Genomic DNA, 17,860 nt, shown 5'->3' with positions numbered 1-17,860 from the left:
TTCTCCAAAAGTTGTATCAAGACCATTCAGAAAATTGTGTATAATAGTCACTGATAGAAGCATTTTTCCCTTGATTCATTAATTACAGGAGCATATCAGGCAGAGCAGATGGCAGTTTTTGAGTTGGGAATTTACCTTTGTTATTCTTTGTTGGGTTTGACATGTGAATTTCTCAGCTTCTCTAAGAGGATATTGTTTTGCAATTAAATGCATAATATGGTTGTATAAATCAGAACTGAAAATTGAATTTCTGGCCTTTTTCTTTGTAACTGATGTGAAAAATGAATGGGTACATGGGCACATCTCCATCTCAGAACTACTCACTCCTCAACATTTATTAGAGCAATTAGAGCAATTATTTTTAATTTTTTTTTGTATGAATGAAGTCATGCCTTACTATGGCACTACTCAGGTGCCATTTTTGAGAAAGAGCATATATTTTCTCTTGAGCTTTTTGATGAGTCTTAGCTAAAGGGTTCACAATTAGGATATGATGTATTTTCAGCGTGCTCAATTGAGTAAAGGGTCTTCAGATCCTTTGTCATGGGGGAATCTATAACATAATAACCCACGTGAGGATCTGGGTGGGTGTGTGGCTGCTAGCTTTGCGTTTGTGGTTCAGGACTCCTAGGAATGCTGTCTGGAAGCACCCCAGCCCTGTCTGACTGCAGTTAAAGCTGTGCAGTGGCTGAAGACAGTGTGTGCACTGTGAAGCAGTGGCACAAGGAGTTGGGCTGTGCAGGCAGTGCTGCGCCCGTGCCTTTTCAGGGGTTGTAATAGTAGTGACTTGCCTTGGGTTTGTGACAGGGAAGGGCTGAGGGAACTTGCAAGTTGGAGCAAACTAATGGGCCACAGAAGCTCTTGGTGGGGGCTGTGGTATGGATGTGCCTGGGTCTGTAGAGAGGACAGCCAGCTCCTGCTGACTGGTGCTGCCTGTGCTGCTTACTCTGCCTCATCTGGCAGGGCCACCATCTTCCTCTGTGCTGTAACCTGCTCAGCTAGACCAGCCAGACTGTGGCTCCTGCATCTATTCCTCCATTTCCCTCTCATCACTCTCTCCCTCTTCTGCCCAGCCTCGTGATATGTGTTGACCCACCTGACCTTTCTGACAGTTCCCTCTGCAGTGTGCTCTGAAGGCCTTGTCTCACACACGTCCGTGGGGCACCGGCCGAGGGGTCATGGGAGCAGCAGGCGAGGTTGTCTTCCTGCTGTCAGCTCCAATGTCTGGTCTCTGGCAGATGGGAGCAGCAGTTACAGGGGAAATCCTGCTAATCTCCTGTAACTTGAGCCCATTACATGCTCAGTCGCACTGTGGGGCTGGTGCCTTTCCAGCCACATATGGATGGATGGCTGAAGGAATCAGACGCTCACTGCAGAACACTTTCCGAGATTTGCACTGTAGGGATCAGAAACAAAAATTAAAAAGATGCTGTGAGCCAGCTGAATATTAGCAGGTTGTAAAGCTTAGTCAAATAGGAAAATATTTTCATATGCATAGCAAAACATATAAAAAACCCTCCATATTAAAAAAAACCACCCTGAAAAACAACATAAAAAAAGCGCTTTGCCAAATTTCAAGGCTGCCCCAACATGGGCAGAGGAGCCAGACTTCCCCAGTGAGTTATAAGGATGGCAGAGCAACATGTTTTTGTCTAGGTTATCTCAGAAATAGGCAAACTGTGTTTTGGCAGAAAAGTCAATAAATCCTGCAGCAGATGTCCAGCATGGAAAATTTTTAACAAGGGCAGCTCAAGTTTGGCAGAGTCAAAAGAATGTGGAAAATCCTGATGAGATGCACCAAGCCATCTTAATAATGGGTAGAGTTACCACCCTTGTCCCCAGGGTCTCTCGAACCCACCAAAATCAACTATTTTTTTTTTTCAGGAGGATTGTTTTGGGTTTTTTTTTAATATAGGGCAGAATAGAGAGGAATGGAAAGGGTGATTGAACAGAAAGTAAGGGCTGGCTGGCAGAAACCTTCTTGGCAGTGCCATGCCTGGAAGGGGAGGGTTTTCACAAATTGTGTGGGAGATGGTGGAACCCAAAGGAGAGTTGCTGCTTGCTGGATAGAGGAATAATGGATTTTTGGGAAGCTGTGTTTATAATATGCAAAATAGTCCACAGGAAACAATGGGGCCTTGGGACAGAGCTGCCAGTGAATGAGAGCTTTGTTTTCCTCTTGTCTATTCATATTTCTAAACTTTTAGTGGCATTTTAAACACATTTTACACATTTTTTGTGTAATGGCTTGAATTGCCTGAACTGCTGCCTAAAGTACTGTTGCACTGAAATCTTTATCCCTTTTTGGATAAAGATCGACTTTCAGCTTAAGCTCCTTTTTGTATTTTTCTTAATTGCAACTCTTGTTTTATAATCCTTGACTGCTTTGTTCTCACATTTTAAAACTTTAGAAAAATATATAGGAAAACTGGTTGACGGCAGACCTTGTGTACCAAGTGTGTCGAGCTGCCCACAGCTTGACTTGGAAATGGCAACTGGTATCATAGTCCTTATGCCAGAACCTTGACACAAATGAACATCAGTTGCAAGCTAATTGCATGGACTTCAGTTTAGATGCTGCTGATGGGATTTGTCTGCCATGGATGTGAATTAAAACACCATCATACAGATTGTGTTTTCATTGAGAAGCATCCCATACCTGCAGTCCCTAACAACCGGTCTGAAATAATTGCAAAGATGTTATGGTTGTATTGCTGTTAAATGCAGACACTGCACATAAGATTATGCAGTATTAAAATGAGAATATTACTGCCTCAATCGGAGCATGTTTTGGCTGTATGTTAAAATAAAAGACAGATGGTTTGATTTATTATGGTGCATGTCTCACCTTTGCAAACAAAACAGCACCACTGCAGTTTTGCAGTTTCAGAAATGTTGTTTGTGCATGCATTTACAATTAGCAAAAGCTTTGAAAATCCTTGTGCAAGAAATGCTGAAGCTGCTGTTGCAGTGGAGGGAAAGGGAGTTGTTTGCTTTTGCTGTTATTTCATGGAGCTATCGCTTTGCCTCACCAGTAAAACTCCTTCCCTGTGCGAGGGAAATTCCTGGTTCATTGGTATGGATGCATTGTTTTTACACATTAGAAGTGCTGTGTTGCTGTGTCAATCATCCCGTTAGGATCAGTTTAAGAGCAGTAGGGCTGACGAAGCTGGGTGTGATTGGCTGCCATATGCTGGGAGGGCTCTGTGAGAAGGAAGGGCTGCAGTCTTTCGGCAACAGAGTTTAGGCTGTGTCTGCTTCATCATCTGAGGAAAAATCCCCCGATAAGTCACAAGGCTTCCTGAGGAAAAAACCCAAAACATTACAGGCTGCTCATCGTTTCGTGGGAGAATTAGTTACCATGATGCGATGGGGAAGATGTGGCTGTTTGTTTGTATCAGATGTTCCTGTTCACATTGGGAATGTGTCGAGTAGACTGGGCTAAACAAGGTAGGAGGATCGTTGTCTTTTATCCAATGTTTCAAGAGTTTGCTGCAGTATACTGCATACTGTATATGTTGCTTGGGGGAGTCGGGGAAACACTGTTTCTCCTGTGAATGGATTCTGTTTGGGTGAATAGGTGGATTTTATGGTAACTTGTTTTCAAAGGGTATTAATTTACAGTGTAAATAGCTCTCTTCAGAAATAGAACATGAGTATATGCATATTAAAACAAGTAAAAAAAGAAATAGGTCAGTGTGTTTCAGAAGTGCTGCTACCCTAATTGGATTTTTAGCTGGGTTGTTGTCTGGAAGTGTAGCCTAGCTTTAAGAAGGAGAAGGAGTCGACCTGGAAATCTGTGAAGTTTATAGTAGCTATGTTTGAAGATTTAGGTGAATTAGACTGGCTGATCTAAATAATTCCTTATCGGAAGCTTTAACTGAAGCCAAGACTGCCTGGTTTAGATTTGTAGGAGTATGCAACAAGATTACAGTATTTTACCCTGTTCTAAAACTGTAGGGTTTTCTGACTGTGCTGTGATTCCTTGTGCTCTTCAGTGAAAGCCGGGGGAATTTTTCATAAAGTAGTTTAGCTTATTGTACTTTCTTGTAGAAAACTGCCCTTTCCAGGTCTTTGTCTAGGCAGCAAAACAGAACCTGTACATGAAAACAAGGAAAACAAGGTTAATAATATGTGCTGCAATTATCTGATCTTTATACATTTTTAATGAGAGAACACACAGCTAGCAGAATAATTTAATGAGCAGGCTGGCTTTTAGAGCAATGATTTCACTGTGCTAAGGCACATCAACTTTCTTCCAGAGGAGGAGCTTCAGTAAGGAATGGAGAAGATTTATGTTAAATGCTCTAGAGAGAGCAGAAGTCTGTAAAATTCTGGAAGAACAGAGTAGTTTTCAATTGTTACTATTATTTTTTAGATAGAAAGCAAACTTTACCATCATGTTGCAGGAGTGCTCTGAGAACATTTCCTCATCCTGTTACATGCTGAAGCCTTTTCAACTTTCTCACACTGCCATATGCATTGATGGTGCTCAGTACCTTTTCAGGATGTCACCCAGTTAGTGACCCAAATTACCATGCTGACTTCAGTTGTGTTATAGCAGCATCATTTTATATGTACAGTATATAATATAGTTGGGTTTTAAATTTTTTTCTCCCCTAAGATTACCCGTTGGTGAGACAAGAAAATGTTGAATTCTTATTTATTTTGTAATAGCCATGTACATTGCATACTTGTATTCAGCTAGGATGTTGATAGCAAAAAAAAAGTGTATGTACTGAGGAGGACTAAAGATCAATTTCTTAAAGAGAAATCAGATAGAAGAAGCTTTTGCTGCCTAAAAAAAACTTTCAGTGATGTAATTTTGGGGGGAAAGTTTCCAGATTTCCTTTATCCTGGGAATGAGTTACATGAGCTTTAACAGTACTGTGACAAGTGGGCCCTTCTAGCCCAAATGTTCATAGACCAACTGTCCATTGCCCCTCCCGTTCTTCAAGGAGAAGTACAGGACATGCACTCAGAACTCCTGATGTCACCTCCCAACTCCTCACAGCTGACTCTGCTCAGGGAAGGTTGATACAACTTCCCTGCTCCCTGGCCAAGTTCTTGCTGGAGACGTGCAGCTGGGTTGTTGGCACATACTCAGTTCATGAACCAGTTACTTTTGAAGGCTACAGTCTTCTAAGTCAAAACAACCTTGTGTCTTTCGAGAATTTCAAGATCTGCTAATAAATGAAACAAATGTCAGGATGTAGAGCATTATTATTACAAATCCATAGGGTATGGATATATATGTTTAACTCTCTATCACTATTGATGCTTAAATGCGTTGTTCGTGTGCAGACTGTGTTAAGCACGCGAGGCAAAGACTGATAATTAGAAGCAAGTAAAATAATATTTTTCAAGAGATTTCTCAGTAAAATATGAGACAAATATTTAGTTACTGCAAAGAAAACTGTTTCATGCAGAGCTCTCAGAGAAAACTTTTCAGTTTCCTGTTTTGAGACATCTCTTACTTTCAGAAAATTTCAGTGTCTGGTTTCTGTACCTTGGAGATCACAATATCTGGAGTTATCTTGTTATGCCTGACTACCAAAGTGAAAATTTGCATTCATCACTTAGTCAAGTAGTCTGTATCAAACTACTGATGGACATTCAAATGACAAAAGGATTTATAAAAATTATTTCCTGGTTAAGGTGCATATATATACTACTACTTTATATGATTAGGTAAATGAACCTTCAGCTTACAGAGTAGAGGTGGTAGTAAATATTCTGTATTTACATTTATTTGGTATTAAAAGTATTTCAGACCAGATTCTGGTGTCTATTTAATTTAGTAATATCTTTTCTGCTTAATTGCTCTGTGTATTTCATCAGAGCTATTAGTGTGGTAACCTTCCAATGTGCAGTCTGTCTGTTTTCAAGGAATAATTACTTTGTTTAGAATTACTCTTATTTTCCTAAGATAGAATTTTGTAATGAGTTAGAGGTCCTGAAGTATAGTGCTTGACAATAGAGCGATTATAAAGGCAAATCAACTTCTAAATGTGTAAATGTACATTTTACAGAAATGTGAGATAATTATGTGCTACCATTTTTAATTTTTTTTTCTGAGCAAGAAAAATGGCTCTTAATGTTGCGTGGAATTTCCGGCACTCAGGTATCACCTCAGCTGTGAATGAATTATCTTCTCTGTTGCTCAGAAATGTGTCAGAAATAATCTGTACTGTGTTTATTTGTAAAAGCTCTGTAAAATGTTCCATTTTTATAATACTGAGAGATGAGAAATAGAGTGTTTAATTGAAATAAATTATTTTGCATACAGTTTTAACACATTGCTAATATTTAAATTCCACGTGATAGCTATTAGTGATACTGTGCTAGAAATTTCTGACTTTGAGGATTGTTTTTTCTATTGCAGGGAAGAAACACTTTTTTTAAAGTCAGATTATTTTCCCCTTTTTTATGAATATGGCTGTTGCAAAATTGTAGCAAAAGATAACTAAATCATTTTTTAAAAAATTTGTTAGTATGTATTTTCTTTTTAAAACCTGTGATTGTGAAGCTAATTTGATGTGTTTAATACAATGTATTATGGTTAACTGATGTGCACCAGTGCTATGTAACTGGTCTGTAAACAGGCTGAAATTATAGCCTGAGGAAAATAAAACTCATTTCAAGAGAGTGTCAGTGCTGAAAACTAGTTCAAATAATAGCAGTATTAACTGTTTGACTAATTAAACTAATCTCCTTATACATTATTAGCAAATGCAGTGACAGTTGTTGGTTATTGATATATAGAGTCTTCTTTTTAACAAGTCTTCTTTTAAAATCAAACTTTTTGCCTCTATTTGGAGTAGAGTGTGCATGAGGAGAAAGAAGTTATGCATCCCCTTTCTGGAATCTGCCAACTTCTTAATCGCCACAATTTTTTATTATTCCTTTGTAACCAGGCCGTTAAAACACCGAGCTCTCTCTCCGATAATGCTGGCAACGTCAAGTTCTTCGTTCCCTATTTCAGGCGTGCTAAAAAAGGAAAAGTCTGGGGCTCTGAAGATTGAAGAGCATACCTAACAGGGGATTATATGCACAATCCTTATAACTAACACAAAGAAATACTAATTATGTAGGGGACTCTTTGTGCTATTGATGATTACTAAAGCTGTTGAGCATTGCCATTTTGCTGCTGCTGCAGAAGACTTGTAGGATTCCTGGAGTCATAAGTCTGGCAGAAGACCTGGTGGGCTTGTGATGCCTGAAACTTTGCCAGCTAGAAGAGCTCAGCTGTAAACAAATTGATAAACACAGAGGTTCATGCTCTTTTTATTATTTATTTTCTTTTTTTTCCTTTTGTTTTTCCTTTTCTTTTCTCCCTTCTTTTTCATACCTAGATATAGGTCCACAAATACTTACACACATACATGATATACACACGCTCATAAAAAATAATTTTTCATCTTTGTGATTTTTGTACTACAAAAACAATAGCTAATAAAGACAGTGGGAGGGATTAAGTGATACAGTTATTGCATAAAGAAGTGGATCAAGAAATAGGAACAGATGGTTCAAATCAGAGTCTATTAATTTTTTCTATTTTAGATCAATGATTTTTTTCATCAGTTTCTGAGTGGATGATAAACATTTTGGGAGGCGTTTTGGGAAGATCTGGGTATCATACATTGCTGAACTCATAAATAGAGAGAAGGTCAGTCTTGGAGGTTCATGAGCTGTAAAATCTTCTCTCCTGCAGGGAATACAGCACCTCTGACAGTAGGCAGAATTAGAGAGTACAAGTAAGGAAAAATGCAGGAAGGTTTACCTGTGGTAGTTTTATGGAAGGAGAAAGCTAGGATTTGGTTAGAAATGCCTTTTTCTTTTTTTTATGGGAATTCTGAAGGCAGCTTTTCAGTATATTTTTTTTGTGTATGATCACTTTTAAGAGGCCTGGCAAATAATTTTTTTGGCTTTTTAACCCTCTAGTGTTCACTCCTATCCAGACTGAATACTTTTTAACTTGAGTTTCTGAGGAATTTTATGTTGTTGTTTTGGTTTTTTCCCCTACTGCTCTGTTACATATACTTCAGGTATGTTAAATGGCACAGTCCCCCAGCCCCTAGTTTTCTGAATCTGTCATGATTTATGTACTTTATAGATGTCATAGGCAGTGTTTTGAACTTAGTCTAAAACTAAACTACAATTTCCAAGTGACAAGCTTTCCATTTTTTTCTGTTGTTCAGAAGGATGATGTTTCAATGCTGGGTTTAGCATGTCAGGTTTGTGCCTTCCCAGTCTCCTTTGGCAGCTCTCTGTGGGACACTCCTGCTAATGTCTGGGTGGGTAAAGTGGCTGCCTCATAGGACTGGCAAAGCCCTATTTTAGTCCATTTAAATATTTTGGGGTATTTCCTTCCACTTTTCACTATCTGCAGTGCTGTTATCAGCAGCTGTATGCGTATTTCAATCCTAGAGCTGCCCTGGTTTGTCAGCAGACCCCTCTGGCTGTGCCCCTGGCAGGACAGGCAGGCTCACTGCTGGCAGGAACATACCTCCATACCCAGTTAATGATTCAGGACTTCGGCACTGCCTCACTCTTATTTACTTAAAAGGCTGTGATAACACGTGTGGGATTTCTGTGATGGCTGTGTTCACCTGTGGCACAGCCTCTGTCTGCCGTGAGGAGACCAGTGCCAGCTTTCTCACCTTGATCTCCTCACCCCGTAGCCAAAAGGTGCTGTGACCTGGGGCACCTCCTGCGGCTGGCATGAGGCTTGTGCAGAGGAGGACGCCGGTGCGTGGGCTGCTGGTGCTGGGGATTGCAGTGCTGCAGTCCTTATTGGCATGCTGAACATGCTCTGGCAGCACGGCGCGCTGCTGTCCTGGAGTCTAGTGCTCGTCTTTAAAAACTTTTTTGCTTTGTGTGTGGTTTTTTTTTACAATGCCCTTGTGTATTTTAGTTCCCCGCTGCTAGTGCTGGGAAACACTTTGGGGGTGGATTACTTTATTGCCATAATTTTAAGGAAGTTGGGGTGGTGGCTAAAAACTCTAAGATTTTCTCTGTCACATTTTAGATGGCATGAAAGGCTTTGAAAGTAGCCCCACTGATGTGTTTATAAAGCCAGTGCACTTTCCACTCCCCCTTTTTTTTAAAGACCTCATTTAATGCTCAGGACTGTGCAGTGAGGCCACTTTCAAAGGCTTTAGTATCCACAGTAGCAACTCTTTGAAGTGGAAACGCCAGCAGGGAACAAGCCTTCAGCTTAATTCTTGGTGTAAAAGGTCCTAAGTGGTAAGAAGCCACAACATGCCTCTCAGTGGGAGGAGCTGGAGAGTGATACCTGCAACTGAATCTGTATCCTGGACCTCATCTGTGGAGCTAGAACTGGTTGGACACTTCTGTAGGGCAGGAGGGATGCAGTCCCTCTCATTTCTGTGGTTTTTCACTCTGGTTCTGTCCCAGCAGTTTCTTGAGGAGGAGGACACAACTGAAAGGCAAGAGAGTAAGGCCTGAGAGCAAACATGTTTGTGCTTGGGTTTGTTTGCTCTCTCAAGTTGGTAAATCTTTCCTCTGGAGTGCAGAGCCAGTGGCACAATCCATCTGCTGGTCTTTGTGTCTGTCCAGTTAGGTTGGTGGCTTTATGGTGGCCCCAGGTGCTTGTCTGCCCTTTGGTGCAAGGAGGGTGAAGGAGACGGTGCTTTTTGGTCACCAATGATTTATTTAAGTGCTCAAAGCTAGGTGGGATGAGTCTGTCATCTCTGAAATACATTTGTTTGTTAGGGGCTGGAAATGTTGAGTTTCAGTGGGGCTTGCAGGGGGGGCTTGAGGATCAGTGTGTCCCTATGGATTTGTGGCCAGTCTTGGTTGCAGAGCTAGGCCGCTTGTAAGGAGCTGCCTTCCAAAAATGGGGAAGGCAGAAGGTGGCAGTGCCTTGACTGGCATGTGGCTTGAGCTACCAGGGGTGAGAAACTTTTTGAGGAGGGCTTTCCTTTTCAAACATAGTAGCCATTGTTGATTCTGATGACTATTTAAATAATCTGATTTTTAATTGAAAAGTTATTTTTTAACTTGTTGGTATTTTTGACTTTCAACACGTCATGTGCCATTTAACTTCACCCTTGTGCTGTTTGCTGTGTACAAAAACAGCTATCTTTTCCATGGCTTTCCGCCTGGTAAATGACTGAACACTCCCTGCCTCCTAGTCAGGATCTGGTGATCCTCATCATCAGCCTGTATGAATTTCATATTCTTTCTGTTGTCAAAAACCTCACTGCTGCCTCTTTGTGCATGTAAGCCTTTCTGCAGTGCTGATGGTGCTGTTACTGTTCTCTCACTCTTTTATCATTCCAGAGTTACATGCTTCATGACTATACACACTAGTGTCACTCTTTTTCGTTTTCCTTTGATAGTGCCATATGTTCTGCTTGTTTTATACTCCATCAGCTGCTGAATATTTTGCAGAAGTCTTCAGCGAATTGCCTCTAATGTCCACATCATCTTTCCTCTGTAGCAATGTCTTGTTGGAACCTAGTGTTGTGTGTTTGCTATTCATTATTTGTCTTTTTTCGCCCGATCTGCATTATTGTGCCTATCTTTATGTTAAAACGGATGTCATTTTATCACCTAGAAAACTCATTATCATGAGATCCTTTTGTAACTCCTCGCAGTTGGCTTCAGGTATGACTTCGCAAAAATTTTATGCTAACTGCAAACTGTCTTATTGGTTATGGCTGTTGTTGCAAAGCAGAGAAGGAAACTCTCTTGGCAAACCTAATTATAAAAACTACAGTATATTATTAGAAGTAAAACATGATATTTAATCTTGGGAGTTTGTTGTGAACTTCTGCTCTGTTTTTAGTCTTTATACTCTCTGCAATGCTTAGCACTTTTTGCCGCTCTTTTAAATTAAATTTCTTTAACATCCATAAGGCCTAAGTCATCACAATAATTGGGTTCCACAAAAATCATCAGGTTACAAAGATGAGATGATTAATTTGCTTTCATTTTGCTTAATTTTGAGCTTTTAGGATTGTATTTCCTAGCTCTTCCCTCCATTGTCACAATTGTACTTCTTAATGAGAACTGGCAGTTGCTTCTAAACATACTTGTAGGTGATAAGGTTGTATAAATGCACTTGATGTTTTCAGATTTCCAGTGAAATGGGCAAGAGATAGCTGTGCTGCAGTGGCTTCTCTTCTTAAACTTGAAGATTCTTGTAATAGGAATTAAAACAGGCTTAGTAGTAATATTCTGCTTTGGTGAAGATAACCACCTGTATCTCACCCATCTGGGTCTCCAATCACCAAAACATCAGCATACTTTTCACTTAGGGGTAAGGTATATGTGATAATTATAATCTTTGGAGTGCTTCACTGCAAGGTAAAAATGATTTTCTTGAAACAGGACATTAAAATTTGTGGACAGGTTTCTACTCTTCTGATTTCTTTTTTTTTTTTTTTAAGTTTGTGCGGCTATTTTGACTCCAGTTTTGCAGTTAGGAAATTTAGGGTACGTCATGCAGGATTATACTTCAATTGTTTTCCTGAAGGACTTTGTTCATATGGTGGAAAAATATAGGACCTTAAATTGTGGATTTCCATTCAACTTTACAGAACCATAATAATTAAACAGACCAATCCCCCAATATGTAAATTGAGTGAACTTTTGTTGCAAGAAAGCATAGAGCTAGAATACCACTGCATCTTTGTTGTCCCTTTCTTTTCTGTCTTTTCAGAGTATAATTTTTTGGGGGGATTGGGGGTTTTTTGGTGGTTTTTTTTAGTGGGGGCTGGTGGGTTTAGGGGGATTTGGTTTGTTTTGTTGTTTTTTGGGGGGTTTTTGTGGGTTTTTTTGTGGATTTTTTTGCTTTTTGGTTTTTTGGGGGTTTTTGTTTGCTTGGTTGTTTTGGGTTTTTTTGGTTGGGATTTTTTGTATTTTTAGGGTTTTTTTTTTGTTTTTTTTTTTTAATAGCAGACAGTCCTATTCAGTTGCTATAAAGTGGTACCATGGTGTCTGTTCTTTCAGGTCATGGGCAGAAAGATAGATGTGGAGAAGAGCCATTCAAGTAGGTTTTCAGAATTTCTAGAACCTAGGCATTGTTATAAAGTGGTTATCTCTGTGAAAGCCAAATATTGATAGTGTAAACTTTGCATCCCATAAAGTTGTAGAGGATTACTAGAGGGCATAACTTTGACCGAGAGTGAGATAGATGGTTCTTTTTTTTTTTTTTTGGCATTTTTTTTGGTCTGGTTTGATTTTATGTCCCACCTGTTTTATCCTGGAAATGCTGTATGAAATGGAAGAAATTCTTACCAAGTGTCTGGGATCAGAGCATGTACAGGCTGAAGGCTAGAAGTTATAAATTCTCTTATTTACAAGCTAAGCAAATATTGCACTAAAATGAGGCACATTCAAAACACATTTAAGTAATTTTTGAAAACTTGTTTCTGGAATGGAAATGTGTGTAAGCATAACAGAAATAGTCCACTTCTTATGTTTATATAAGTTTTTTTTTTAATCTCTGAGTGATGTTGATGATGTCATTTATTTGACCAAATCAAATTTATTTTTTCTTTTTTGCTATTTATTCACTTTGTAACACAGAAATTTTGACATTGTCTTTCAAAAATGCCAGGCTGTGCTTCCCTGTTCTGCCATTGCTAGCAGGACAGAGAAATCTCTGCAGTTACCAGTCAGCAGAGATAGTAGAAAAAGGTCTGGAAGAAGGCTCTGTGAAGCCATTTATAGGAAATGTGTTCAGTTTTCACTGCAAAACATTGCAATTCATTGTGTCAAAGCATGAAAGCACTTGATTTTTCAACTTTTTTTTCCTACTGCTCTCTTCACAATAAATAGCTGAGTTAAAATAGAAGCTGTAATTTGAATATTGAGAAAATTTTTGATTTAAGGTGAGGACATGCCTGGCTCTGAGACATAGGCTAACACTGCCTAACCTGTATGGCTGCCTAAATCCATTCCCTTTTCAACTTTTAAGCTAAGAGAAATTCAAACCAAGACTCTATATATTGAAGTTGCTTTTGAAAGATACTGGCTGGAGTTTTTTGTTGTAGTTTGGGATTTTTTCCCTGACAGAAACATGAATGTAGTTTATCTCCGCTTACTGTTACAGACAAATGAACTATACACATGGTAGAAAAATGACTATGAACTCATCTAGTGTCATTACTGTACGCCAATAAAGTTTCTGAGTTGATTTCTGTGTAACCTTTTTGTGTTTAAGTATTTTATCTCCTGTTAGTTGTAAATTAAAAAAAAAAAAAGAAAATAAGTTACTCTCTAAAATGAAACTGAGTTGAAAAGTAACTTTCTTCAAGTGGCAACGGGTGGTGAGCTTTTTGGGCTGAGGGAGACATGTTACACAAATCAAAACAACAGATCGATATGACCCATTTTTATTGGGTCAGTGCTTCTTAATTGGTGCTCAAGCAAAAGGGAAGGTCAGTAGCAGTACTGCACACCAAACCCAAAATTCGTCATCCTGGAGCTCAGGGAAAAAAATGTTTGCTTGGTAGGCAATGTCTGCAGATGGTTACTGTGCACTCCTTCCAGTTGTAACTCTACTATTTGCCTCAGGACTAAATAGAAGTATTCAAGACTTCCAGGAAAACAGACATTCACCAGAAGTTGCAAGTCATATGAGAAAAGCTCATCTCTTCTTTTCTGCCACTACTTGCAAAAACAGTTTTAGGGGAAAAGTATTCTCTTTCTGAAGTTGTGATAGCTATTTGACAACTGAATAGTGGTTCACTAAATGCAAATTTATTTTATTCCAGAAAGAAAGAGCTTGCATGATGTATTGTCAAATACAACACAGGTAGCCTTTGAAGTTTTATATGTTGGTTTTGTTTAGGGTTTTCTGTTATTTGTTTTTTCTTGTGGACAAATGCATGAATTTTGAAAATGAAGTTTTTTACTGTCATCTTCACATGGAACATGATTAAATATTTTCTTTATTCACCTTGGAGGACCAAAGATAATCAGGCAGGAAGCCATCTCTGTTTACAACACAAAAAGGCAGCCTACCTTCAGAAGAGACCAGTAGAGACCAACCTGTTAAATATTACCTTTTTTTCTTCAAGGCCATGTTAAACCCCCCCATTTCTGTTTTTTTCTTAACTGGGAAGGGTCTTTGAAAAAATGGCTTTTAGTGGGAGATTTTGGCTGCTGTCTGAATGTTAGTATAAAAACACTATTTTAAAATATCTTTTTAAAAATCATCTTTGAAGATTGTTCATTTAACTATTTACTATTCTATAGGTGACTTTAAAGTTAGGTTGCTGTTCCATCTTTAACTGCTGTAAGATTTGAAGTATTCTGGCATAGGCACCTAATCAGGCTTTGCAGTATGTCCTGTGAGATATTTAAGCAGTAAAGCACTGGAATATGTTCTGCTTCATGAGGATTTCTTTAGTTTTGGAAGTAAATAAAACTAGTGTTGTGTATTATGTGCACACTACTAATGGAGTGAAAGGGGAATTGAATCCTTGAGATAAAATGGACTCTGGTGAAGGCTTGCTTGGGCAAACCTCTGAGTACTAAAGACACTACTGAGGTTTTACTTTTCCCTGCCGGAAGCACTTTGTCATTGTGATAAGTTTGTTCTTCCAAAATATGTTTGAGATGCTTGTGAAATGCTTTGAGTCTGGTAGAATGCAAGAGTGCCTTGCTTAGGCTCCTTTGGACAGGCTCTCAGGTTTTGTTTTTCCTTCTTCGTTGGGTTGCTGAGAAAGATCCCTGCTTCTGGGAGTGTTCCTCCGCGATGCAGCTTGGGGTGCAGAGGAAGGAGTCTTGGTGTTTGTGCCTCTTGTAGTAGGTTTTAAAAGTCTTTTTCTCCAAGCTCCACTTCTCCTGGAGCTTTTAGTTTAACACATTCAGGAGTACAGGTGAAACAACACAGATTCTCTTGAAGTCTTTTGTAATCAGTCATCTTACTCTCCAGCTCCAAATGTGGTTTTCAAATTTTTGTGAATCTCCAAAGTCCTGGAGTGTTTCCTTTCATATCTGTGCTCCTCTCCTGAGAGTCTGTGCTTTTGTCAACAATTGTGAGAGCAGTCAGGCTTCTTCTTGGTATCCTGCTTTTCGTGCACATTATAAAGGACATTTCTGACAGAGCAGCATTTGAAAAAGGGATTGAGGAAATCTGTGGAAGTGAAATTCAGTGAGACCTATTAAATACAAAGACATCAGTTACAGGTTGTTGGGAGAAAATTCATGAAATATCATGCCCTGCCTGCCTGCCCTCGTTCTTCTGAAGACATCTAGTATAAGTCATAGTTGCAGGCTGGATTTTGGGCGAGATGGACTCTGGCTTATCTGTTTGGGTCATCCTTTTGTGTATTGTTATTCTGTACTCAGGTAAAAGGTGGAAGAAATGGCACAGGAATGCAGGTATTTTATCTCAGAGCAGTGATACTGCTTGAATATAGTGTAGGAAATCTGTTCAGCGGAATGGGTTACGCACTTAAGGGGCAGTTGGAGTTAATAGCATTAGGTAGTGTTCTTGCTGCCCTCACCTTAGGAACTTGGTTTGGATGTGCCATGCAACTTCCCAGAGCTGGGTAATTTGCTGGAGTATATTATTAATAAGGCTGTTGGCCATCTTAAAACATGTGCAGCTGGTGAATTCAACGTGTCATTAATTTACATACAGTCCTTGGTTTATTCAGACTTATCCTTGTCTTTCAATGCAAAGGGATGCTGTTTGTCACATAAACAAATACCTCGGCAAGAGTTCTGCCTTCTTGACTTAGGGCAAAACTGGACTAGAGAAAATAGAAAATTTACAACAGCCTGAGCTCTTTTAGCTTGTGCTTGTGTAGCAGCATGTTATCGGTCCTTTGGCAGGTGAGAACAGTCATTTGATCACACGTTCCCTCCATGCCAGTCTGTAAAAATTTCACAGTACATAAGCACACTTTTCTATAAATATTTTACAGTCCTAAAAAACAGAATTACAATGTATGTCTGCAGCTGGGTGAGTGGAAGCTCCTAATGCACTGGGGTACCCTTTCCTGGGGAATTGGGTTTGATTAATAGCTATTACATGTTGCACTCTGCCAAAAGCAAAACATTTGTGTCCACAAGAGGCCAAGTGGTAACGTCATTGCTGCCGGGGATGATTAACTCTGCTTGCTGAGGCACAGAAACAGAAATTGCTTTTGCCCTTTTGTCAAGGTGGGAACAGAATTTTGTGTATGAAATTCATGTACATAGAGGAAAAATCAGGTTAATTCAGACTTAGAAAGTGTTTAAGTTAAAAACTGTGAGAAGGTCCAAGCCAAGAGAGGAGGAGTAGAATAAAAACAAAAGTAGTTTGCTAGAAGAAGAAAACTCTTTTCTGCAATTGCATTTTAACTGAAGCATAATAAGCATTAGTTTTTCCAGCATGACTTCGAAGCAGTTTGGTTTTTGAAAATACTCTTGTGGTCTGTAGTCATCCACTGACCTAAAAGTTCAGCAGGAATATTTCATGGTCCATTAGCAAAATAGTACAGTGGGTTGCAGAAAAGGTCCCAGGCTGTGTGGGTTGTTTCACAGTCGGTGGTACACCTTCCTCCTCACCTACTTCCCCAGGGACAAAGGACATTAGTGTTATTATATTGTAAAGCCAGCTTCAAAGGGAAGCGGCAGGTTTTAACAAGAAGCTCATTGCTATGCTGTAAATAGTGAGGGACATACTAAAAAGCCTGAACCTGGCACATTAGTGATCATGACAAGGAAAATATGGCTCATTTAGCAAAACTGATTTGAAGGTCATGCTCAGTTTAAATAAAGCAGACTGGTGTTTTCTAGTCTGTCTCTGGCCTGGACTTCAGTCAGCTTAACTGAAATAGTTAGGATTGTCTCTACACTGTGTAAAGTGTTCATCTGAATTACAGTTCACAAGTGTTCATTGCTGGTTGTATAACAGGCAAAGAGATGTTGCAATAGTTGATCTCCAAGTCAAGCAAATAAAATAAATAATGTCTTTTTTGTAAGTCCTGGCACTTCTGACTTGAGCTGCTTCTTGTTGAATTAATACAAGACCCAGGATTAGAATTATAGTATTTTTGGCTACCAGCCACCTGATCAAATAAGTGGGCTGCTTCCCTGATATGGCAGTTCTGGCTTCTTCCTCATTTGAGCAATACTGGTTTTCTCAGTGTGACGTGGGAGCTGCTTAACTCTTAAAGTGGGAAAAAAACCCTGAAATTGATTAAGGAAATGTTTGTAAGTTTTGTTTGAAATTTATAGAAGAATTTATACATGCTCTACTGTAGTTGAATGGCTCTTCTTAAAAATGTTATGGTGACAGAAAGATTTCCCATTCATATTTGCCATCAAAGAGTGGATGATGTTTCATGGAAACCTGTCCTATCTTCTTTTGTTTCTTGAATTTAGGGATTATTATTTTTTATGACTACACAATAGTTCAGAGGAGAGCCAAAAGCTTGGTTCTGGTTTTAATGCTGGTTTTTAACATAACTATGCAGACACTACTAAACTCTACTGTGCATTGTCCAGTCTTAGTAGATATCTAGTATAGTTGTACATATAAAAAAATATAAATATTAGACATTGGTTTAAAGAGAAGAACACAAAGCAGGCGTAGTACTCACTGATGAATGATGCCTCTGTACTGATGCATCACTTCTGGTCCTGTGTCCCTAGTTTGGAAAGCTGATGGGGTGAGAAAAGCCTATCCACCACAGGAGAATCTCCTGCATGTTCTTTCTTTAAGATGTAGTTTATTCAAATGTGATAAACAAGCATGCTGACTGTCACATTATTTGCCTGTAAAATTGCTTTATTTTTAAATTAATTCATGTTGGCATCTTTTGATGTAGGATCCTCTTTGTATTGGCTGGTGGGGAATAGGCTTAAATTAGCGCGTGGTGCCTGA

General features: G+C 39.2%; 1 protein-coding gene across 5 annotated transcripts in view; it reads left to right on the top strand.

Moving 5' to 3' along the window:
- Positions 1–17,860, top strand: part of MBNL2 (muscleblind like splicing regulator 2) — a 106,557-nt gene that overhangs the window by 13,255 nt on the left and 75,442 nt on the right. Inside the window, exon 1 of one of the 5 annotated variants that reach the window (XM_030962701.1) lies at positions 2,271–3,450. The exons of the other annotated variants lie outside the window; for them this stretch is intronic. The gene's annotated coding sequence lies outside the window, so the exon portion shown is untranslated. Of the gene's footprint in view, positions 1–2,270; positions 3,451–17,860 lie in introns of those variants that run through there. 5 annotated transcript variants of the gene reach the window in all.

Source organism: Camarhynchus parvulus, chromosome 1 (assembly GCF_901933205.1).
Source record: "Camarhynchus parvulus chromosome 1, STF_HiC, whole genome shotgun sequence".
Classification (NCBI taxonomy): domain Eukaryota; kingdom Metazoa; phylum Chordata; class Aves; order Passeriformes; family Thraupidae; genus Camarhynchus; species Camarhynchus parvulus.
Note: the sequence above shows the minus strand (reverse complement) of the source record. Positions and strands in the feature narration are given on the sequence as shown.